The sequence below is a fragment of the Salvelinus alpinus genome, chromosome 29 (assembly GCF_045679555.1).
Source record: "Salvelinus alpinus chromosome 29, SLU_Salpinus.1, whole genome shotgun sequence".
Lineage (NCBI taxonomy): Eukaryota > Metazoa > Chordata > Actinopteri > Salmoniformes > Salmonidae > Salvelinus > Salvelinus alpinus.
This window is the reverse complement of record NC_092114.1, coordinates 17,935,249-17,960,713: the sequence shown is the minus strand read 5'-3', so window position 1 is coordinate 17,960,713 and position 25,465 is coordinate 17,935,249. Positions and strand designations below refer to the sequence as shown.

The 25,465-nt window shown below is 48.8% G+C and overlaps 1 protein-coding gene and 1 non-coding gene across 3 annotated transcripts in view; one reads left to right on the top strand and one right to left on the bottom strand.

The window, feature by feature from the left end:
* The window catches only part of LOC139559192 (ataxin-1-like), a 197,338-nt gene that overhangs the window by 128,627 nt on the left and 43,246 nt on the right, over positions 1–25,465 (top strand). The gene's annotated exons all lie outside the window — the stretch shown is intronic.
* On the bottom strand, positions 7,184–7,260 carry trnaa-ugc (transfer RNA alanine (anticodon UGC)). Its single transcript has one exon. It is a non-coding gene; the product is annotated as a tRNA-Ala (tRNA).

Sequence of the window (25,465 nt, the reverse complement as noted above, 5' to 3'; positions counted from 1 at the left end):
CAACATGAATTTGTGCATGAGGCGTTAATTCACCATCAGCTGGAAGACGGTGTCCCCTTTCTGGTCAGTCTAACGCCTCGATCAGACCAAAAGCGTCATTGCGTTTTGGTTCAACAGGATGTACATTAATTTCCAATGGAAGGCTGCGTTTGCCTTGTAGCATTGCGTTGCAGTGCGTTCTGTGTGGTGCGTACGTTGGATAAATCCAGCATCAAATTGTACTCGTAGACTTGACAGAAATAGTAGCAAAAGGTGAAAGTTGAACTGTTGTTGCTCACATATCCAGTAACATTTTTGGAATGACATAATGCAGAATTTATTACGCAGCATTGATGCGATGACGCTGTCGGTCTGATCAAGGCGTTAGCTGAGGGTCAGAGCTCTCCCTCCGCTGAGACTGGGTCGTCACTAGTTACCACAGCCACAAAATCATAAACCTTAAACCTATGCCTAACCTTACCCACACTGTTCACGTTAGGCCTAACCTTAACCACACTGTTCACGTTAGGCCTAACCCTAACCTTGAATTCATTTTTGTTTTCATGACTTTTTACGATATATCCAATTTTGGACTTTGTGGCTGTGCTATCTAGTGGAAACCCTGAGACTGAGCATCCGATGCATGCCAGTAAAATAACGTTAACAAATTATTTAAATGTTGTTCCACAAATTATGATCTATTACCAGAGTGATCTTATACCTCAAATATTTTTATATCATTTTTTAAAGGGTCTGAGAATAAGCAACATTAGCAGGGCAAAGCACAGCAGTGACAATGCATTGGGCCTATAGCCTACTGTACAAACCTCATTGCCACAGAACTGTTTTTAATAGGTTAATGTAGGCTACACAAAAATACATCTGAGCGGTAGATCTCAGCCTGCATTTTGAAACGGTTTTATCCTGGTACTCCGGCCTGTGCTACTAGTATGGATGGGGGATCCCTCCCAACAAAAGTTATATTGCAGACCCCTTGTTAGCACCAGAGGTCTGTCTGGAATTATGTTTCCCTTCCTCACTATGTGTCTGCTAAGTTTGTCTGCTCCCTATCCTGCTAGCCTTTCTTCAGTAATGTACACTACATGAGCAAAAGTATGTGGACACCCGCTCATCGAAATCTCATTCCAAGTCACGGGCATTAAAATGGAGTTGGTCCCCCCTTTGCTACGTTCTCCTGTTATCCGCCAAACCCAGATTTGTCCATAGGACTGCCAGATGGTGAAGCGTGATTCATCACTCCAGAAAACGTGTTTCCACTGCTCCAGAGTCCGGTCGAGAAGGTCCTTGGTCAGGGAGCTAACCAAAAACCCGATGGTCACTCTGACAGAGCTCCAGAGTACCTCTATGAAGATGGGAGAACCTTCCAGAAGAACAACCATCTCTGCAGCACTCCACCAATCAGGCCTTTATAGTAGAGTGGACGGATGGAAGCCACTTCTCAGTAAAAGGCACATGACAGCCCACTTGGAGTTTGCCAAATGGCAACTAAAGGACTCTCAGACCATGAGAAACAAGATTCTCTGGGCCTGAATGCTAAGCGTCACCTGACACGATCCCTAAGGTGAAGCATAGTGGTGGCAGCATCATGCTGTGGGGATGTTTTTCAGTGGCAGGGACTGGGAGACTAGTCAGGAACGAGGGAAAGATGAATGGAGCAAAGTACAGAGAGATCCTTGATGAAAACCTGCTGCAGAGCGCTCAGGACCTCAGACTGGGGCGAAGGTTCACCTTCCAACAGGACAACGACCCTAAGCACACAGCCAATACAACACAGGAGTGGCTTCAGGACAAGTCTCTGAATGTCCTTGAGTGGCCCAGCCAGAGCTCGGACTTGAACCCGATCGAACATCTCTGGAGAGACCTGAAAATAGCTGTGCAGCGACACTCCCCATCCAACCTGACAGAGCTTGAGAGGATCTGCAGAGAAGAATGGGAGAAACTCCCCAAATACAGGTGTGCCAAGCTTGTAGCGTCATACTCAAGAAGACTCAAGGCTGTAATCGCTGCCAAAGGTGCTTCAACAAAGTACTGAGTAAAGGGGTTGAATACTTATGTAAATGTGATATTTCTGTGTTTAAAAATAAATAAATTAGCAAACACTTCTAAGAACCTGTTTATGCTTTGTCATTATGGGGTATTGTGATGTCATTAGAGGCTATTGTGATGTCATTATGGGGTATTATCTGTAGATTGATGAGGGGGAAAAACTGTTTAATACATTTTAGAATAAGGCTGTAACGTAACAAACTGTAGAAAAAGTGAAGGGGTCTGAATACTTTCCGAATGCACTGTATGTAAATCATTGGTTTTCTTTCTATACTGACCATCCCTCTCCTTCTCTTTCTGCCCTGTACCTTCTCTCCCTCCTTCCCCCTGCCTCCCATGCTGTGACTCTGGTCTAGTCTGTTCAGGCCTGACAGAGCTGTGACTAAAGTGTGTTCTCCCCCAGCTTGGTGCTAAGCTCCGGCTGTCAGTTCAGTCTGTCAGTTTAGTTTTTCAGTTCAGTCTGTCAACTCAGTCTGTCAGTTCAGTCTGTCAGTTCTGTCTGTCAGTTCAGTCTGTCAGTTCAGTCTGTCAGTTCAGTCTGTCAGTTCAGTCTGTCAGTTCAGTCTGTCAGTTCAGTCTGTCAGTTCAGTCTGTCAGTTCAGTCTGTCAGTTTAGTCTGTCAGTTTAGTCTGTCAGTTCAGTCTGTCAGTTCCGTCTGTCAGTTTAGTCTGTCAGTTCAGTCTGTCAGTTTAGTCTGTCAGTTTAGTCTGTCAGTTCAGTCTGTCAGTTCCGTCTGTCAGTTTAGTCTGTCAGTTCTGTCTGTCAGTTCAGTCTGTCAGTTCAGTCTGTCAACTCAGTCTGTCAGTTCCGTCTGTCAGTTCCATCTGTCAGCTCAGTCTGTCAGTTCCGTCTGTCAGTTTAGTCTGTCAGTTTAGTCTGTCAGTTCAGTCTGTCAGTTCAGTCTGTCAGTTTAGTCTGTCAGTTCAGTCTGTCAGTTCCGTCTGTCAACTCAGTCTGTCAGTTCCATCTGTCAACTCAGTCTGTCAACTCAGTCTGTCAGTTCAGTCTGTCAGTTCTGCCTGTCAGTTCCGTCTGTCAGTTCCATCTGTCAGCTCAGTCTGTCAGTTCAGTCTGTCAGCTCAGGATCCTGATGAAGGAGGTGCGACCCCGCTCCCCGCTGGCCAGTTGACTGCTCCTGAGATGCATGCAGTGTGTGTGTGTCGGTGTGTACGCTTGCGTTCATGGGTGTGCATAGTTGTTTCTGAGTTAGTGCTTATACCCTCTTCTGTACGCCACACAGAGTCACTTTAATCACAATATGTGGATTTATTATCTAAGTTAAACGGAACAACTAAAGGCTTCCTTGGAACTATGGCAATGCAGCCTTTGGCAAAAACACAACCAGAAACAGTGGACTCAGGGCTAGATATCCAGTCCTATGGTCCTGCTCTGTGAGAACAGGGACTAGTTATCTGGTGCTAGCATAGACTCCAGGTGTCCACTAGCATAGACCCATGGTGTCCACTAGCATAGACTCCAGGTGTCTAATAGCATAGACCCCTGGTGTCCACTAGCATAGGCCCCTGGTGTCCACTAGCATAGACCCATGGTGTCCACTAGCATAGACTCCAGGTGTCTAATAGCATAGACCCCTGGTGTCCACTAGCATAGGCCCCTGGTGTCCACTAGCATAGACTCCAGGTGTCTAATAGCATAGACCCCTGGTGTCCACTAGCATAGGCCCCTGGTGTCCACTAGCATAGACTCCAGGTGTCTAATAGCATAGACCCCTGGTGTCCACTAGCATAGGCCCCTGGTGTCCACTAGCATAGACCCATGGTGTCCACTAGCATAGACTCCAGGTGTCTAATAGCATAGACCCCTGGTGTCCACTAGCATAGGCCCCTGGTGTCCACTAGCATAGACTCCTGGTGTCCACTAGCATAGACCCCTGGTGTCCACTAGCATAGACTCCTGGTGTCCACTAGCATAGACTCCTGGTGTCCACTAGCATAGACTCCAGGTGTCCACTAGCATAGACCCCTGTTGTCCACTAGCATAGACCCCTGGTGTCCACTAGCATAAGCCCCTGGTGTCCACTAGCATAGACTCCTGGTGTCCACTAGCATAGGCCCCTGGTGTACACTAGCATAGGCCCCTGGTGTCCACTAGCATAGACTCCTGGTGTCCACTAGCATAGGCCCCTGGTGTCCACTAGCATAGACTCCTGGTGTACACTAGCATAGGCCCTTGGTGTCCACTAGCATAGACCCCTGGTGTCCACTACCATAGGCCCCTGATGTCCACTACCATAGGCCCCTATAGGCCCCTGGTGTCCCCTTTAAAAACTCATGTCTCTCTGGCGGTTCTGTCCCTCCCTCAGCAACTCAACACTTGCAGGGTAGTGTGTGTGTGTGTGTGTGTGTGTGTGTGTGTGTGTGTGTGTGTGTGTGTGTGTGTGTGTGTGTGTGTGTGTGTGTGTGTGTGTGTGTGTGTGTGTGTGTGTGTGTGTGTGTGTGTGTGTGTGTGTGTGTGTGTGTGTGTGTGTGTGTGTGTGTGTGTGTGTGTGTGTGTGTGTGTGCGCGCGTGCATGAGCATATAGAGGACGGCATAATGGAATGCCACGGCTCTGTCTGCCAAGAGTACTTTTCCCATGTGCCCAGAAGCCAAGACTTCCCCCATCTAGCCAATAATAGCACTGGTGTCCTCTCTCACACACATACATACACACACACACACACACACACACACACACACACACACACACACACACACACACACACACACACACACACACACACACACACACACACACACACACACACACACACACACACACACACACACACAGCGCCAGATAAAGAGTGCTGTAGTGGCTGCCTCCAAAGAGAGACTTCAAGTGCCACATCTCGCCCTGGGGTCCTTAGCAACAGTGTGTTTCTCTGTGTCGTACAGACACACAAACACACACACTCATACATACACACTCCCGTCTGATCCCTCTCCACCTACACACTGCCACCCAACACACACACATTCATCCTCACTCACACACACACAGAGGCAATAAATCAATTACCTAATCAATTCCCTAATCAATTGAGGAGGGGGAGGTTGTCTGCGTGGCTTTTATCAGGTAATAGATCTCTCGGTAGTTGTACCTGATCTGGGCCACAGAGCCAACCAGTTTCCCCCTCCCTCCCTCCCTCCCTCCCTCCCTCCCTCCCTCCCTCCCTCCGTCCCTCCCTCCCACCCTTTGGAAACTAACTGTGTAACTGGAATGGTTACTATGGTGAGGGGACTCGACGATACTTATGTCACCTTGATTTGATTTGGAATCTAACTGTGTAACTGAAATGGTTACTATGGTAAGGGGACTCGATGACACCTACCTTGACCACGTCACCTGGCTCAAAGGGACCTCCGTAACCAACGGAGACAGTGACGCTGCAGCTGCGTCTCCATAGAGTTCATTCCTATCCACATCTAATCTGCCAATTTTCTACCGGTCATCATCATAACACTAAACCGTTAAATTTGCCGTAAATTACAACTGCAGGCGAGTTCTGTTATATGAATGCATTGTTCCTGCTGTTCAGTTGTCTAAATGTGGGATTTCCCTCTCTGATGACTTACCTAGACTCTCTACCCCATGGGTTTGTGCTAGCCCTGTTTTTAAAGGTGTTTGTATTGGTTAGTGATCGCTTGTGTGTGTGTGTGTGTGTGTGTGTGTGTGTGTGTGAGTGTGTGTGTGTGTGTGTGTGTGTGTGTGTGTGTGTGTGTGTGTGTGTGTGTGCGTGCGTGCGTGCGTGCGTGCGTGCGTGCGTGCGTGCGTGCGTGCGTGCGTGCGTGCGTGTGTCAGTAGGACTGGCACAATTACTGTATAACCGTGTAACCAACAGCTATGGATGAAGACTGTCATGAACATAAAATAACAGTCATAACCGTTGATTAAATTATACAGCTGACTGAAGACAGGATGGCTGGGCATACGTGCGGTTGAGTCCGTTTCTGCTGTAACATGGACTCTACAACGTAATGAAACGTTGTTGCTTCCCACTGAACACACCCTGGTTAAATCAACGTTCTTTCCACGTCCTTTCAATGAAATTACGTTGAACCAACGTGGAATAGACGTTAAATTGACATCTGTGCCTACCAGGTCCATGCTAAAACAAGCAATGTGTTGAAGCAAATGAGTCTTCGGTTGCCTAGGCAACACCCCCCCCCCACATACAGCAGCACATGCAGTGCGTCTTAAAAATCAACCAATAACTGTCATCAAAAACTCCATGACCGTCACAACCCTATTTGAGTGAGTGAGTGAGTGAGTGAGTGAGTGAGCTAGTGAGTGAGTGAGTGAGTGAGTGAGTGAGTGAGTGAGTGAGTGAGTGAGTGAGTGAGTGAGTGAGTGTGTGAGTGTGAGTGTGAGTGTGAGTGTGATGTGTGTGTGTGTGTGTGTGTGTGTGATGTGTGTGTGTGTGTGTGTGTGTCTGTGTGTCTGTGTGTTTGTTTGTGTGTACTCCAGTGTGTGTTCATGTGTGTATCTGTGTGTAGGCTGCTCTCTCCCTCTCCCTGTGCCAGGTCCTCTGGTTCCCATGCTATCAGATGTCAGTCTGTTTATGGAGCTCCCGGTAAGGGTAGGGGGCCAGGGGGCAGTGTGTTTATTTGTGTGTGTGTGTGTGTGTGTGTGTGTGCGCGCATGCATAACTCACACTCCCTGTTTATTAGCTTAGGCCTGTCTAAATGTTTGATTTGTCACAAATAAATGATAACTGTCCTTTAAAATGGCCGCCGGGCCTCGAGAGAAGCCACAGCTTGTGTGCCAAATGGCACCCTATATAGTGCACTACTTTAGAGCCCTATGGGCCTTACGGTGCCATATGGGAAAGATGTTTGTGTGTAGAAGGAGTGCAGGATTGGAGTTGTCAACAGTGTACAGTATGGGGGGTGATTAGGACTTCTAAAAGACTAACATTACACAGCACCCTGCTGTGTAATAACGGACCAGTTCAATCATTCACTTCACTATGGAAACATTGGCATGTTAAATAAACCCACTTTTCTATCCATTATAACAGCATAATAACATTTACATTTACATTTAAGTCATTTAGCAGACGCTCTTATCCAGAGCGACTTACAAATTGGAAAGTTCATACATATTCATCCTGGTCCCCCCGTGGGAATTGAACCCTGGTCCCCCCGTGGGAATTGAACCCACAACCCTGGCGTTGCAAGCGCCATGCTCTACCAACTGAGCCACACGGGACCGTGTGGCTGCAATAACATGCTGCAATCATCTATTCTACAGTACAGAAACTGTGTACATTATGATTGGAGACAGTGTGCGTGTGTGTGTGTCTGTGTGTGTGTGTGTGTGTGTGTGTGTGTGTGTGTGTGTGTGTGTGTGTGTGTGTGTGTGTGTGTGTGTGTGTGTGTGTGTGTGTGTGTGTGTGTGCGTGCGTGCGTGCGTGCGTGCGTGCGTGCGTGCGTGCGTGCGTGCGTGCGTGTGTGTGTGTGTGTGTGTGTGTGTGTGTGTGTGTGTGTGTGTGTGTGTGCGTGCGTGCGTGCGTGCGTGCGTGCGTGCGTGCGTGCGTGCGTGCGTGCGTGCGTGCGTGCGTGCGTGCGTGCGTGCGTGCGTGCGTGCGCGCGCGCGCGCGTGTCTGTGTGTGTGTGTGTGTGTGTGTGCGTGCGTGCGTGCGTGCGTGCGTGCGTGCGCGCGCGTGTCTGTGTGTGTGTGTGTGTGTGTGTGTGTGTGTGTGTGCGTGCGCGTGCGTGTGCGTGTGTGTGTGTGTGTGTGGATCTGTGTGTGTGTGTGTGGATGTGTGTGTGTGTGTGGATGTGCGTGTGTGTGTGTGTGGGGTGCGTGCGTTTGTGTGGAGGCGTGGTTGTCCAACATCGGCCATTGTCGTCCGTCCCAGTGGTGTCCTCGAAACCGGGGCGACCGTGGTCCTGTCTGTTCTGCCTCAGGAGCGTAGGAACAGTACACCTTCTCCCAGCATGTAACCTCTTACCTACGTAGAACTTGTCCTCTTTTCAAACACACAAAGCCTTCCTCAGGGTCAGGGCCATCACACTGAGTGTGACTAGTGTGTGTGTGTGTGTGTGCCCCAGTTTTGAGAGACAAGTTTTGCTTGTTTCCCATGTTTCATAAAATAGACACATACAGTGCATTAGGAAAGTATTCAGACCCCTTCCCTTTTTACACATTTTGTTACGTTACAGCTTTATTCTAAAATGGATTAAATAAAAACATCATCAAAATACCTTATTTACATTAGTATACAGACCCTTTGCTATGAGACTTGAAGAATTGATCTCAGGTGCATCCTGTTTCCATTGATCATCCTTGAGATGTTTCTACAACTTGATTGGAGTCCACCTGTGGTAAATTCAATTGATTGGACATGATTTGGAAAGGCACACACCTGTCTATATAAGGTCCCACAGTTGACAGTGCATGTCAGAGCAAAAACCAAGCCATGAGGTTCGAAGGAATTGTCCGTAGAACTCTGAGACAGGATTGTGTCAAGGCAGAAATCTGGGGAAGGGTACCCAAACATTTCTGCAGCATTGAAGGTCCCCAAGAACACAGTGACCTCCACCATTCTTAAATGGAAGAAGTTTGGAACCACCAAGACTCTTCCTAGAGCTGGCTGCCCGGCCAAACTGAGCAATCGAGGGAGAAGGGCCTTGGTCAGGGAGGTGACCCAGAACCCGATGGTCACTCTAACAGAGCTCCAGAGTTCCTCTGTGGAGATGGGAGAACCTCCCAGAAGGACAACCATCTCTGCAGCACTCCACCAATCAGGCCTTTATGGTAGAGTGACCAGACGGAAGCCACTCCTCAGTAAAAGGCACATGACAGCCCACTTGGAGTTTGCCAAAAGGCGCCTAAAGGACTCTTAGACCATGAGAAACAAGATTATCTTGGTCTGATGAAACCAAGATTGAACACTTTGGCCTGAATGCCAAGCGTCATGTCTGAAGGAAACCTGGCACCATCTCTACGGTGAAACATGGTGGTGGCAGCATCATGCTGTGGGGATGTTTTTCAGCGGCAGGGACCGGGAGACTAGTCAGGATCAAGGAAACAGCGCAAAGTACAGAGAGATCCTTAATGAAAACCTGCCTGGCCCAGCCTTGAACCCGATCGAACATCTCTGGAGAGACCTGAAAATAGCTGTGCAGCGACACTCCCCATCCAACCTGACAGAGCTTGAGAAGATCTGCAGAGAAGAATGGTAGAAACTCCCCAAATACAGGTGTGCCAAGCTTGTAGCGTCATACCCAAGAAAACTCGAGGCTGTAATCGCTGCCAAAGGTGCTTCAACAAAGTACTGAGTAAAGGGTCTGAATACTTATGTAAATGTGATATTTACATTTCTAAAACACTGTTTTTGCTTTGTCATTAAGGGATATTGTGTGTAGGTTGATGAGGGGGAAAAATTATTTTATCCTTTTTAGAATAAGGCTGTAACGTAACAAAATGTGGGAAAAGTCAAGGAGTCTGAATACTTTCTGAATGCACTGTATTTGGAAGTTTAGGGACCTAGAAAATCTGTGATGTGGAGAAGGCGGACGGACTCACGAAATCCAGACATTTAAACGGAATTCGACAATATTAAAACATTTATTGAACTCAGTAAGAAATAAACTAAATGTATTTAAAATGTATTAATTTGCACAAGTTTATCATAAGTCATGAACAGAATGCATCAGTGATTTGTATTTCCTGTCTGAAGAGGAAAACGGCATGAGAATTCCCTTTCTCTGTGTGTGTGCGGTGTGCATGTCTACCACCTTGTGTAGCGATTAGCGATCATGCTAATGAAAACTGTCCCAAAAACCTTCTGAAATAAATGAATAAATAAATAAATGTTACCTACAAATAGCCTATGCTAACCTGGCCGAATGATATCATGATTATTTGCATCATATGTGCACTACAAAAACACAGCTAAACAATAGCCTCTTGCTAGGTACGCATTTTCCCAGACCTCAAAATGGTCTCCTGATGTGGATTAAGCATTGTTGTGGATTTAGAACAATTTTGTTGTTTTTCTATTTTAATTTTTTGGGGGGTTTTGAGAGCAAAAGCCTGAAAAAACAAGGGAAATTCCAAAACCTGGAAAAACTAAAGAGAGAAAAACGAATTTGGGGAAAAACTCAACGGAATAAAGCAAAAACATCTAACATGTTAGTAGAGCCCTATGCAAGGTTGTTGTTTGATCCGTTTAGGTGACCGCGTTCATGTCATGTCATTTTAAATGTCCCGTCTGCTTTGCTTATTATAAGGAATTTTAAATGATTTATACTTTTACTTTTGATACTTAAGTATATTTTAGCAATTACATTTACATTTGATACTTAAGTATATTTAAAACAAAATACTTTTAGACTTTTATTCAAGTTGTATTTTACTGTCTGACTTTCACTTTTACTTGAGTAACATTCTATTAAGGTATCTATACTTTTACTAAAGTATTGGTAAAGTATTGGTAAAGACAATTGGGTACTTTTTCCACCACTGAAGTTTGTTGAACTCCAAACACAGATAGGACACATGGAAATGATTTTTCTTAGGCATTAATCAGGTAAACACATGTATTTTGTGTTGTTACTCTATCCATAGATTATCTATAGTATTAGTCCACTGCGCCACCAGGATGGAGCTAGCATGCCAAGTTTCTTCACACATACAAAGCTGTTCATTTTTGTTTATTCAAACAAATCCCATTTCAAAGGAAACAAGCACTCATTAAGATCAGGTTTGGCCAAGTACACCTGAACACACTTAACTAGATAGAGGCTAGAGACCGGTTTGTTGATGCTGAGAATGGAATGTACAGGATTTATTTTTAAATAACATTCTTAGAATGTTCTCTGAATGTTACTAGAGTTTTCTTGTGAGTTTTATGGAACAATTTGAGAACGTGATTTTAAATAGAACCACGGGGAAACGTGTTGGAAACGTTATGCTGAGGTACCGAAATTCCCACAGAAGAACGTTTCTTCTTAACGTTCTCTGAAATATTTGAGAACATTCCCAATGTCAAACCAGTTGGAGAACGTTCCTAAAACATTACCAAAATCGAAATTAAATGTAACCATGTTTGAACTTTCAGACAAAAACTTTCTGTTAGAGTAATGAAATACCAAGAAAATTACGTCATTTTTTGTCAAGTTCATTTAATGTGCTTTAAATGTTCCAAAGCCAAGCAACTATCCTGCACCATTCCCAGAGAGTTATGGGAAGGTTGTTTTACAAAATAACCATGGGACAACCACACTCTCACCAAGCTCTAAGAAACAAATGGTTCTCAGAACGTTATGTGCTAGCTGGGAAAGGAAAGCTCAAATAAATTACCATACTATGTGATGATACAGATGTGTGGCTGATCAGGTATCGAAACTAGGCCATCAGCACCCAAAACAAAATGTCGCCTAGCTACCTTAAAGGGGCAATCTGCAGTTGCTTCATTCATTTTTGGATTTATACATTTATGAAATGTACCCATTGATTCAATAAGAATATAACTTCTAAATGCTTAGTTCAACTGTCATACCCCATCAGATCCCAAAACATGAGCTTGTTTTACTCCAAAGTTTGTAACACAGTAAATGTAAATAATCTTGTTATAGCCTCGAAAACATGGTTAAAACTAGCATTTTGAGATCATGGATGTTCAGTCCTTGCATCCATAGCTCTGTCTATTAATCTGGGAGTGTTTACATTTCTCCAGCCACATCCTTCAGCTTTTTACCAGAACATGGGTGGGGAGTACACTTTGTTATTGTTTAAACTGCTGATTGACGCTTTAAGATGAATGCACTAAGTGTAAATCACTCTGGATAAGTTAAATTGATAAAATGTCAATGTTAAACCATGGTAGCCCACTGAGCTAAAGCCTAACCCAAGTCTTTAGGTCTCGGACAAAGTACTTGTCAAGCAAAAGCCTAGTTCTGTAACGGCTTTCTTCCAGGGGTGAAGGAGAGGACCAAAGTGCAGCGCGGTTAGTGTTCAACATGTTTAATTTGACGACAAGTGAACACTACAAACAACAAACAAAACAACAAACCGTGAAAACCGATACAGACCTATCTGGTGCAGAACACAAACACAGAGACAGGTAACAACCACCCACAACGAACACAGTGAAACAACCTACCTAAATATGACTCTTAATTAGAGGAACGCAAAACACCTGCCTCTAATTAAGAGCCATACCAGGCAACCCTAAACCAACATAGAAACACACAACATAGAATGCCCACCCAAAACTCACGCCCTGACCATCACACACATACAAAACAACAGAAAACAGGTCAGGAACGTGACAGAACCCCCCCCTCAAGGTGCGAACGCCGGGCGCACCAGCACAAAGTCCAGGGGAGGGTCTGGGTGGGCATCTGACCACGGTGGTGGCTCAGGCTCCGGACGCTGTCCCCACACCACCATAGTCACTCCCCGCTTCTGTATCCCCCTCCCAATGACCACCCTCCAACTAAAACCACCTAAATGAAGGGGCAGCACCGGGATAAGGGGCAGCACCGGGATAAGGGGCAGCACCGGGATAAGGGGCAGCACCGGGATAAGGGGCAGCAGGTCCTGGCTGAGGGACTCTGGCAGGTCCTGGCTGAGGGACTCTGGCAGGTCCTGGCTGAGGGACTCTGGCAGGTCCTGGCTGAGGGACTCTGGCAGGTCCTGGCTGAGGGACTCTGGCAGGTCCGGGCTGAGGGACTCTGGCAGGTCCGGGCTGAGGGACTCTGGCAGGTCCGGGCTGAGGGACTCTGGCAGGTCCGCTCTGGCGGAAGGCTCTGGCTGATCCGGTCTGGCGGAAGGCTCTGGCTGATCCGGTCTGGCGGAAGGCTCTGGCTGATCCGGTCTGGCGGAAGGCTCTAGCGGCTCCTGTCTGGCGGACGGCTCTGCAGGCTCATGGCAGACGGGCGGCTTTGCAGGCTCATGGCAGACGGGCGGCTTTGCAGGTTCATGGCAGACGGACAGTTCAGACGGCGTAGGGCAGACGGGCAGTTCAGACGCCGCTGGGCAGACGGGCAGTTCAGGCGCCGCTGGGCAGACGGGCAGTTCAGGCGCCGCTGGGCAGACGGGCAGTTCAGGCGCCGCTGGGCAGACGGCAGACTCTGGCCGGCTGAGACGCACTGTAGGCCTGGTGCGTGGTACCGGAACTGGAGGTACCGGGCTAAGGACACGCACCTTCAGGCTAGTGCGGGGAACAACAACAGGGCACACTGGACTCTCGTGGCGCACTCTAGGCCTGGTGCGTGGTGCCGGAACTGGAGGCACTGGGCTGGAGACACGCACCATAGGGAGAGTGCGTGGAGGAGGAACAGGGATCTGGAGATGCACTGGAAGCCTGGTGCGTGGTGTAGGCACTGGTGGTACTGAGCTGGGGTGGGAAGGTGGCGCCGGATATACCGGACCGTGAAGGAGGACACGTGCTCTTGAGCACCGAGCCTCCCCAACCTTACCAGGTTGAATGGTCCCCGTAGCCCTGCCAGTGCGGCGAGGTGGAATAGCCCGCACTGGGCTATGCTCTCTCTTCGCTCTCCCCCAATATCACCAACAACTCATCAAATGTCTCATAATCTCCCATCCTTTCACTTTCCTCCAATCTGTCCAATAACTCCTCCACATTCTCTGACTCGTACCTCAATTTAGCCCACTGCTCCTTCTGGTAAGCACGGGGAACTGGCTCAAATCTCCCACTTGACCCAGCCATACTCCCCGTGTGCCCCCCCCAAGAATTTTTTTGGGGAGCCTCTCGGGCTTCCAGCCACTCTGCCTTGCTAGCTCCCGCTGCTGCTGCTGCTGCCGCCGTTGCCTGTTGCCACGCTGCTTGGTCCGGGTTTGGTGGGTGGTTCTGTAACGGCTTTCTTCCAGGGGTGAAGGAGAGGACCAAAGTGCAGCGCGGTTAGTGTTCAACATGTTTAATTTGACGACAAGTGAACACTACAAACAACAAACAAAACAACAAACCGTGAAAACCGATACAGACCTATCTGGTGCAGAACACAAACACAGAGACAGGTAACAACCACCCACAACGAACACAGTGAAACAACCTACCTAAATATGACTCTTAATTAGAGGAATGCAAAACACCTGCCTCTAATTAAGAGCCATACCAGGCAACCCTAAACCAACATAGAAACACACAACATAGAATGCCCACCCAAAACTCACGCCCTGACCATCACACACATACAAAACAACAGAAAACAGGTCAGGAACGTGACAAGTTCACTAATACAGAGTTGCTAAAAAACATACTATTATGAGCTAAGTTGACTACCCGCTTCTGTACTAAGAATAGGTCATGAGTGTGTTTCAAATGGTACCCTGTTTCCTAATGCACACTTTGGGGTCTTGTTCAAAATAGAGCACTATAGGGATTAGTATGCCGTTTGGGATGTTTCCTGTGATTCACGCTCCGTGTCTGTGCTCACAGCCAGTAGTAATAACAGGCTAGTTGCTGTACATGGTAACATGGTTGTGTTGTTTACATGAGAACTAACTTCAGTCATATAGAGTGGTCTTAAGGGCCTGTTGACCTTTACATGACGGGCAGAGCTAGGCCTGTTCAATCACTTAGCCTAACACACACACACACACACACACACACACACACACACACACACACACACACACACACACACACACACACACACACACACACACACACACACACACACACTTAGCCTCGGTTAGATTTTCTCACATGGAAGTCCTGTCTGCTTAAGTAGTGCTGCGTCTGTAAGCAAAATGCCTGGCAGGTTGAATGGGACTGTGCCTGGCAGGTTGAATGGGACTGTGCCTGGCAGGTTGAATGGGACTGTGCCTGGCAGGTTGAATGGGACTGTGCCTGGCAGGTTGAATGGGACTGTGCCTGGCAGGTTGAATGGGACTGTGCCTGGCAGGTTGAATGGGACTGTGCCTGGCAGGTTGAATGGGACTATGCCTGGCAGGTTGAATGGGACTGTGCCTGGCAGGTTGAATGGGACTGTGCCTGGCAGGTTGAATGGGACTGTGCCTGGCAGGTTGAATGGGACTGTGCCTGGCAGGTTGAATGGGACTGTGCCTGGCAGGTTGAATGGGACTGTGCCTGGCAGGTTGAATGGGACTGTGCCTGGCAGGTTGAATGGAAGCCACCGTAACAACGTCAACAATATGTTGTAATGTTGTCTCTCTCTCTCTCTCTCTCTCTCTCTCTCTCTCTCTCTCTCTCTCTCTCTCTCTCTCTCTCTCTCTCTCTCTCTCTCTCTCTCTCTCTCTCTCTCTCTCTCTCTTTCTAGCTCTCTCTCTCTCTCTCTCTCTCTCTCTCTCTCTCTCTCCCTCTCTTTCTAGCTCTCTCCCTTTCTGTCCCTCTCCCTCTTTCGCTCCTTCTCTCTCCCTCACTCACTCTCTCCCTCTTTCTGTCCATCTCTTTCTCCCTCACTCTCTCTCTCCCTCTTTCTCTCCGTCTCTCTCCCTCACTCTCTCTCCCTCTTCCTCTCCATCTCTCTCTCCCTCTCTCTCCCTCACTCTCTCTCTCCCTCTCCTGCTCTCTCCCTCTCCTGCTCTCTCCCTCTTCCTCTCCATCGCTCTCTCCCTCTCTCTCCTTCACTCTCTCTCCCTCTCTCTCCCTCACTCTTTCTCTCCCTCTTTCTCTCCGTCTCTCTCCCCCACTCTCTCACCCTCTCTCTTCCTCTTCCTCTCCATCTCCCTCTTCCTCTCCATCTCTCTCTCTCTCTCTCTCTCTCTCTCTCTCTCTCTCTCTCTCTCTCCCTCTCTTTCTAGCTCTCTCCCTTTCTGTCCCTCTCCCTCTTTCGCTCCCTCTCTCTCCCTCACTCACTCTCTCCCTCTTTCTCTCCATCTCTTTCTCCCTCACTCTCTCTCTCCCTCTTTCTCTCCGTCTCTCTCCCTCACTCTCTCTCCCTCTTCCTCTCCATCTCTCTCTCTCTCTCTCTCTCTCTCTCTCTCTCTCTTTCTAGCTCTCTCCCTTTCTGTCCCTCTCCCTCTTTCGCTCCCTCTCTCTCCCTCACTCACTCTCTCCCTCTTTCTCTCCATCTCTTTCTCCCTCACTCTCTCTCTCCCTCTTTCTCTCCGTCTCTCTCCCTCACTCTCTCTCCCTCTTCCTCTCCATCTCTCTCTCCCTCTCTCTCCCTCACTCTCTCTCTCCCTCTCCTGCTCTCTCCCTCTCCTGCTCTCTCCCTCTTCCTCTCCATCGCTCTCTCCCTCTCTCTCCTTCACTCTCTCTCCCTCTCTCTCCCTCACTCGTTCTCTCCCTCTTTCTCTCCGTCTCTCTCCCCCACTCTCTCACCCTCTCTCTTCCTCTTCCTCTCCATCTCCCTCTTCCTCTCCATCTCTCTCTCTCTCTCTCTCTCTCTCTCTCTCTCTCTCTCTCTCTCTCTCTCTCTCTCTCTCTCTCTCTCTCTCTCCCTCTCTTTCTAGCTCTCTCCCTTTCTGTCCCTCTCCCTCTTTCGCTCCCTCTCTCTCCCTCACTCACTCTCTCCCTCTTTCTCTCCATCTCTTTCTCCCTAACTCTCTCTCTCCCTCTTTCTCTCCGTCTCTCTCCCTCACTCTCTCTCCCTCTTCCTCTCCATCTCTCTCTCTCTCTCTCTCTCTCTCTCTCTTTCTAGCTCTCTCCCTTTCTGTCCCTCTCCCTCTTTCGCTCCCTCTCTCTCCCTCACTCACTCTCTCCCTCTTTCTCTCCATCTCTTTCTCCCTCACTCTCTCTCTCCCTCTTTCTCTCCGTCTCTCTCCCTCACTCTCTCTCCCTCTTCCTCTCCATCTCTCTCTCCCTCTCTCTCCCTCACTCTCTCTCTCCCTCTCCTGCTCTCTCCCTCTCCTGCTCTCTCCCTCTTCCTCTCCATCGCTCTCTCCCTCTCTCTCCTTCACTCTCTCTCCCTCTCTCTCCCTCACTCTTTCTCTCCCTCTTTCTCTCCGTCTCTCTCCCCCACTCTCTCACCCTCCTCTCTCTTCCTCTCCATCTCCCTCTTCCTCTCCATCTCTCTCTCCCTCTTCCTCTCCATCTCTCTCTCCATCTCTCTGTCCCTCACTCTCTCCTAGTTGGTTTATATTTTCATAGTTACAATATCGATGGATTGTTTGTGTATGAATTTGTCCGTGAATGAGTCCGTGAAGGTATGTGTATGTTTGTGTACTCAAGTCTATGGGATTATAGAAGGGCTTAGCAGTGCTTTGGTTGACTATTCCTCTCCCTCTCTATTCAGTCCCACACACACACACACACACACACACACACACACACACACACACACACACACACACACACACACACTCACACTCACACTCACACTCACACCAACACTGTCTCTCTCTGTGTGTAGGTAGTAAGGGTTGTAGTGGATTAGACTGTGTGTGAATGGGAGCAGGAGGACGATAGGGCGATTCCATGTGAATGGGAGCAGGACGATAGGGCGATTCCATGTGAATGGGAGCAGGACGATAGGGCGATTCCATGTGAATGGGAGCAGGAGGACGATAGGGCGATTCCATGTGAATGGGAGCAGGAGGACGATAGGGCGATTCCATGTGAATGGGAGCAGAACGATAGGGCGATTCCATGTGAATGGGAGCAGGAGGACGATAGGGCGATTCCATGTGAATGGGAGCAGGACGATAGGGCGATTCCATGTGAATGGGAGCAGGAGGACGATAGGGCGATTCCATGTGAATGGGAGCAGGACGATAGGGCGATTCCATGTGAATGGGAGCAGGAGGACGATAGGGCGATTCCATGTGAATGGGAGCAGGAGGACGATAGGGCGATTCCATGTGAGCGTGGACGTAAAATATTTTTGGTATCTCAGTTTGTTCTGGCAATTCTCACATAGAAACTTCATCGGAAGGAAGGATCTTTTACATGCTTTTTACATTTGTATCACAAATCATTTTTGAGAAAATCATGATGAAAGTGAACATTTTAGGCCCTTTTTAGACCTACACATGCCTCCTGTAAGACTCTGTAACCCGGGATCCGTACATGATACAGACAACACCTTGGTGTCATTGTACTCCTATACATGCCTCCTGTAAGAGGGGGAGAAGGGGAGAGGAGGTTGGGAGGAGAGGGGAAGAGAAGAGGGGGAGAGGAGGGGATAGGTGAGAGTGAGAATGAGAGGAGCAGACAGAGAGAGGAGCAGACAGAGAGAGAATGAGAGGAGCAGACAGAGAGAGAATGAGAGGAGCAGACAGAGAGAGAACGAGAGGAGCAGACAGAGAGAGAATGAGAGGAGCAGACAGACAGAGAATGAGAGAGGAGCAGACAGAGAGAGAACGAGAGCAGAAAGAGAGAGAACGAGAGGAGCAGACAGAGAGAGGAGCAGACAGAGATAGACAGAGAGGAGCAGACAGAGAGAGAATGAGAGAGGAGCAGACAGAGATAGACAGAGAGGAGCAGACAGAGAGAGGAGCAGACAGAGAGAGAATGAGAGGAGCAGACAGAGAGAGAATGAGAGGAGCAGACAGAGAGAGGAGCAGACAGAGATAGACAGAGAGGAGCAGACAGAGAGAGAATGAGAGAGGAGCAGACAGAGATAGACAGAGAGGAGCAGACAGAGAGAGAATGAGAGAGGAGCAGACAGAGAGAGAATGAGAGAGGAGCAGACAGAGAGAGAATGAGAGCAGACAGAGAGAGAACGAGAGGAGCAGACAGAGAGAGAATGAGAGAGGAGCAGACAGAGAGAGAATGAGAGAGGAGCAGACAGAGAGAGAATGAGAGCAGACAGAGAGAGAACGAGAGGAGCAGACAGAGAGAGAATGAGAGAGGAGCAGACAGAGAGGAGCAGACAGAGAGAGAATGAGAGGAGCAGACAGAGAGAGAATGAGAGCGGAGCAGACAGAGAGGAGCAGACAGAGAGAGAATGAGAGCAGACAGAGAGAGAACGAGAGGAGCAGACAGAGAGAGAATGAGAGGAGCAGACAGAGAGAGAATGAGAGCGGAGCAGACAGAGAGGAGCAGACAGAGAGAGAACGAGAGGAGCAGACAGAGAGAGAATGAGAGCAGACAGAGAGAGAACGAGAGGAGCAGACAGAGAGAGAATGAGAGGAGCAGACAGAGAGAGAATGAGAGAGGAGCAGACAGAGAGAGAATGAGAGCAGACAGAGAGAGAACGAGAGGAGCAGACAGAGAGAGAATGAGAGAGGAGCAGACAGAGAGAGAATGAGAGAGGAGCAGACAGAGAGAGAATGAGAGGAGCAGACAGAGAGAGAATGAGAGGAGCAGACAGAGAGAGAATGAGAGAGAGAGCAGACAGAGAGAGAATGAGAGCAGACAGAGAGAGAACGAGAGGAGCAGACAGAGAGAGAATGAGAGAGGAGCAGACAGAGAGAGAATGAGAGAGGAGCAGACAGAGAGAGAATGAGAGCAGACAGAGAGAGAACGAGAGGAGCAGACAGAGAGAGAATGAGAGAGGAGCAGACAGAGAGAGAACGAGAGGAGCAGACAGAGAGAGAATGAGAGGATAAGACAGAGAGAGAACGAGAGGAGCAGACAGAGAGAGAATGAGAGCAGACAGAGAGAGAAGGAGAGGAGCAGACAGAGAGAGAATGAGAGCAGACAGAGAGAGAACGAGAGAGGAGCAGACAGAGAGAGAATGAGAGAGGAGTAGACAGAGAGAGAATGAGAGGATAAGACAGAGAGAGAACGAGAGCAGACAGAGAGAGAATGAGAGGAGCAGACAGAGAGAGAATGAGAGAGGATTAGACAGAGAGAGAACGAGAGGATAAGACAGAGAGAGAACGAGAGGAGCAGACAGAGAGAGAACGAGAGGAGCAGACAGAGAGAGAATGAGAGGAGCAGACAGAGAGAGAACGAGAGGAGCAGACAGAGAGAGAATGAGAGGAGCAGACAGAGAGAGAATGAGAGGAGCAGACAGAGAGAGAATGAGAGGAGCAGACAGAGAGAGAACGAGAGCAGACAGAAAGAGAATGAGAGGATAAGACAGAGAGAGGAGCAGACAGAGATAGACAGAGAGGAGCAGACAGAGAGAGAATGAGAGAGGAGCAGACAGAGATAGACAGAGAGGAGCAGACAGAGAGAGGAGCAGACAGAGAGAGAATGAGAGGAGTAGACAGAGAGAGGAGCAGACAGAGAGAGAATGAGAGGAGCAGACAGAGAGAGGAGCAGACAGAGATAGACAGAGAGGAGCAGACAGAGAGAGAATGAGAGAGGAGCAGACAGAGATAGACAGAGAGGAGCAGACAGAGAGAGAATGAGAGAGGAGCAGACAGAGAGAGAATGAGAGAGGAGCAGACAGAGAGAGAATGAGAGCAGACAGAGAGAGAACGAGAGGAGCAGACAGAGAGAGAATGAGAGAGGAGCAGACAGAGAGAGAATGAAAGAGGAGCAGACAGAGAGAGAACGAGAGGAGCAGACAGAGAGAGAATGAGAGAGGAGCAGACAGAGAGAGAATGAGAGGAGCAGACAGAGAGAGAATGAGAGAGGAGCAGACAGAGAGAGAATGAGAGGAGCAGACAGAGAGAGAATGAGAGAGGAGCAGACAGAGAGGAGCAGACAGAGAGAGAACGAGAGGAGCAGACAGAGAGAGAATGAGAGCAGACAGAGAGAGAACGAGAGGAGCAGACAGAGAGAGAATGAGAGGAGCAGACAGAGAGAGAATGAGAGAGGAGCAGACAGAGAGAGAATGAGAGCAGACAGAGAGAGAACGAGAGGAGCAGACAGAGAGAGAATGAGAGAGGAGCAGACAGAGAGAGAATGAGAGAGGAGCAGACAGAGAGAGAATGAGAGGAGCAGACAGAGAGAGAATGAGAGGAGCAGACAGAGAGAGAATGAGAGAGGAGCAGACAGAGAGAGAATGAGAGCAGACAGAGAGAGAACGAGAGGAGCAGACAGAGAGAGAATGAGAGAGGAGCAGACAGAGAGAGAATGAGAGAGAGGAGCAGACAGAGAGAGAATGAGAGCAGACAGAGAGAGAACGAGAGGAGCAGACAGAGAGAGAATGAGAGCAGACAGAGAGAGAAGCGAGAGGAGCAGACAGAGAGAGAATGAGAGAGGAGCAGACAGAGAGAGAACGAGAGGAGCAGACAGAGAGAGAATGAGAGGATAAGACAGAGAGAGAACGAGAGGAGTAGACAGAGAGAGAATGAGAGCAGACAGAGAGAGAACGAGAGGAGCAGACGAGAGAGAGAATGAGGAGACAGACAGAGAGAGAACGAGAGAGGAGCAGACAGAGAGAGAGAATGAGAGAGGAGTAGACAGAGAGAGAATGAGAGGATAAGACAGAGAGAGAAACGAGAGCAGACAGAGAGAGAATGAGAGGAGCAGACAGAGAGAGAATGAGAGAGGAGCAGACAGAGAGAGAACGAGAGGATAAGACAGAGAGAGAAACGAGAGGAGCAGACAGAGAGAGAATGAGAGGAGCAGACAGAGAGAGAACGAGAGGAGCAGACAGAGAGAGAATGAGAGGAGCAGACAGAGAGAGAATGAGAGGAGCAGACAGAGAGAGAATGAGAGGAGCAGACAGAGAGAGAATGAGAGGAACAGACTGAGAGAGAACGAGAGCAGACAGAGAGAGAATGAGAGGATAGAGCAGAGAGAGGAGCAGACAGAGATAGACAGAGAGGAGCAGACAGAGAGAGAATGAGAGAGGAGCAGACAGAGATAGACAGAGAGGAGCAGACAGAGAGAGAATGAGAGGAGCAGACAGAGAGAGAATGAGAGGAGCAGACAGAGAGAGAACGAGAGGAGCATACAGAGAGAGAATGAGAGGAGCAGACAGAGAGAGAACGAGAGGAGCAGACAGAGAGAGAATGAGGAGGAGCAGACAGAGAGAGAATGAGAGGAGCAGACAGAGAGAGAATGAGAGAGGAGCAGACAGAGAGAGAATAGAGAGAGAGACAGAGACAGAGAGAGAATAGAGAGGAGCAGACAGAGAGAGAGAACGAGAGCAGGAGCAGAGAGAGAATGAGAGGATAAGAGCAGACAGAGAGAACAGAGAGGAGCAGACAGAGAGAGAATGAGAGGGGAGCAGACAGAGAGAGAATGAGAGGAGCAGACAGAGAGAGAACGAGGAGCAGACAGAGAGAGAATGAGAGGAGCAGACAGAGAGAGAATAGAGAGGAGCAGACAGAGAGAGAATGAGAGGGAGCAGACAGAGAGAGAATGAGAGGAGCAGACAGAGAGAGAACGAGAGGAGCAGACAGAGAGAGAATGAGAGAGGAGCAGACAGAGAGAGAACGAGAGGAGCAGACAGAGAGAGAACGAAGAGGAGCAGACAGAGAGAGAACGAGAGAGGAGCAGACAGAGAGAGAAAGAGAGAGGAGCAGACGAGAGGAGCAGACATGAGAGAGAGAGAGCAGACAGAGAGAGAATGAGAGAGGAGCAGACAGAAGAGAGAGAATGAGAGAGGAGCAGACAGAGAGAGAACGAGAGGAGCAGACAGAGAGAGAATGAGAGGATAAGACAGAGAGAGAACGAGAGGAGCAGACAGAGAGAGAATGAGAGCAGACAGAGAGAGAACGAGAGGAGCAGACAGAGAGAGAATGAGAGCAGACAGAGAGAGAACGAGAGAGGAGCAGACAGAGAGAGAATGAGAGAGGAGTAGACAGAGAGAGAATGAGAGGATAAGACAGAGAGAGAACGAGAGCAGACAGAGAGAGAATGAGAGGAGCAGACAGAGAGAGAATGAGAGAGGAGCAGACAGAGAGAGAACGAGAGGATAAGACAGAGAGAGAACGAGAGGAGCAGACAGAGAGAGAATGAGAGGAGCAGACAGAGAGAGAACGAGAGGAGCAGACAGAGAGAGAATGAGAGGAGCAGACAGAGAGAGAATGAGAGGAGCAGACAGAGAGAGAATGAGAGGAGCAGACAGAGAGAGAATGAGAGGAGCAGACAGAGAGAGAACGAGAGCAGACAGAGAGAGAATGAGAGGATAAGACAGAGAGAGGAGCAGACAGAGATAGACAGAGAGGAGCAGACAGAGAGAGAATGAGAGAGGAGCAGACAGAGATAGACAGAGAGGAGCAGACAGAGAGAGAATGAGAGGAGCAGACAGAGAGAGAATGAGAGGAGCAGACAGAGAGAGAACGAGAGGAGCATACAGAGAGAGAATGAGAGGAGCAGACAGAGAGAGAACGAGAGGAGCAGACAGAGAGAGAATGAGAGGAGCAGACAGAGAGAGAATGAGAGGAGCAGACAGAGAGAGAATGAGAGGAGCAGACAGAGAGAGAATGAGAGGAGCAGACAGAGAGAGAACGAGAGCAGACAGAGAGAGAATGAGAGGATAAGACAGAGAGAGGAGCAGACAGAGATAGACAGAGAGGAGCAGACAGAGAGAGAATGAGAGAGGAGCAGACAGAGATAGACAGAGAGGAGCAGACAGAGAGAGAATGAGAGGAGCAGACAGAGAGAGGAGCAGACAGAGAGAGAATGAGAGGAGCAGACAGAGAGAGGAGCAGACAGAGATAGACAGAGAGGAGCAGACAGAGAGAGAATGAGAGAGGAGCAGACAGAGATAGACAGAGAGGAGCAGACAGAGAGAGAACGAGAGGAGCAGACAGAGATAGAATGAGAGAGGAGCAGACAGAGAGAGAATGAGAGAGGAGCAGACAGAGAGAAAATGAGAGCAGACAGAAAGAGAACGAGAGGAGCAGACAGAGAGAGAATGAGAGAGGAGCAGACAGAGAGAGAATGAGAGGAGCAGACAGAGAGAGAACGAGAGGAGCAGACAGAGAGAGAATGAGAGGAGCAGACAGAGAGAGAATGAGAGAGGAGCAGACAGAGAGAGAATGAGAGCAGACAGAGAGAGAACGAGAGGAGCAGACAGAGAGAGAATGAGAGAGGAGCAGACAGAGAGAGAATGAGAGATGAGTAGACAGAGAGAGAATGAGAGGATAAGACAGAGAGAGAACGAGAGGAGCAGACAGAGAGAGAACGAGAGGATAAGACAGAGAGAGAACGAGAGGAGCAGACAGAGAGAGAATGAGAGCAGACAGAGAGAGAACGAGAGGAGCAGACAGAGAGAGAATGAGAGCAGACAGAGAGAGAACGAGAGGAGCAGACAGAGAGAGAATGAGAGAGGAGCAGACAGAGAGAGAATGAGAGAGGAGTAGACAGAGAGAGAATGAGAGGATAAGACAGAGAGAGAACGAGAGGAGCAGACAGAGAGAGAATGAGAGGAGCAGACAGAGAGAGAATGAGAGGAGCAGACAGAGAGAGGAGCAGACAGAGAGAGAATGAGAGGAGCAGACAGAGAGAGGAGCAGACAGAGATAGACAGAGAGGAGCAGACAGAGAGAGAATGAGAGAGGAGCAGACAGAGAGGAGCAGACAGAGAGAGAATGAGAGAGGAGCAGACAGAGAGAGAATGAGAGAGGAGCAGACATAGAGAGAATGAGAGCAGACAGAGAGAGAACGAGAGGAGCAGACAGAGAGAGAATGAGAGAGGAGCAGACAGAGAGAGAATGAGAGGAGCAGACAGAGAGAGAATGAGAGGAGCAGACAGAGAGAGAATGAGAGGAGCAGACAGAGAGAGAACGAGAGGATAAGACAGAGAGAGAACGAGAGGAGCAGACAGAGAGAGAACGAGAGGAGCAGACAGAGAGAGAATGAGAGGAGCAGACAGAGAGAGAACGAGAGGATAAGACAGAGAGAGAACGAGAGGAGCAGACAGAGAGAGAATGAGAGCAGACAGAGAGAGAACGAGAGGAGCAGACAGAGAGAGAACGAGAGAGGAGCAGACAGAGAGAGAATGAGAGAGGAGTAGACAGAGAGAGAATGAGAGAGGAGCAGACAGAGAGAGAACGAGAGGAGCAGACAGAGAGAGAATGAGAGAGGAGCAGACAGAGAGAGAGGATGAGAGAGGAGCAGACAGAGAGAGAATGAGAGAGGAGCAGACAGAGAGAGAACGAGAGGAGACAGACAGAGAGAGAATGAGAGACAGACAGAGAGAGAACGAGAGGAGCAGACAGAGAGAGAAAAAGAGAGGAGCAGACAGAGAGAGAATGAGAGAGGAGCAGACAGAGAGAGAATGAGAGAGGAGCAGACAGAGAGAGAACGAGAGGAGCAGACAGAGAGAGAACGAGAGGAGCAGACAGAGAGAGAATGAGAGGAGCAGACAGAGAGAGAATGAGAGAGGAGCAGACAGAGAGAGAATGAGAGGAGCAGACAGAACGAGAGGAGCAGACAGAGAGAGGAGCAGACAGAGAGAGAACGAGAGGAGCAGACAGAGAGAGGAGCAGACAGAGAGAGAACGAGAGGAGCAGACAGAGAGAGAATGAGAGGAGCAGACAGAGAGAGAATGAGAGGAGCAGACAGAGAGAGAATGAGAGAGGAGCAGACAGAGAGAGAACGAGAGGAGCAGACAGAGAGAGAACGAGAGGAGCAGACAGAGAGAGAACGAGAGGAGCAGACAGAGAGAGGAGCAGACAGAGAGAGAACGAGAGGAGCAGACAGAGAGAGAATGAGAGGAGCAGACAGAGAGAGAACGAG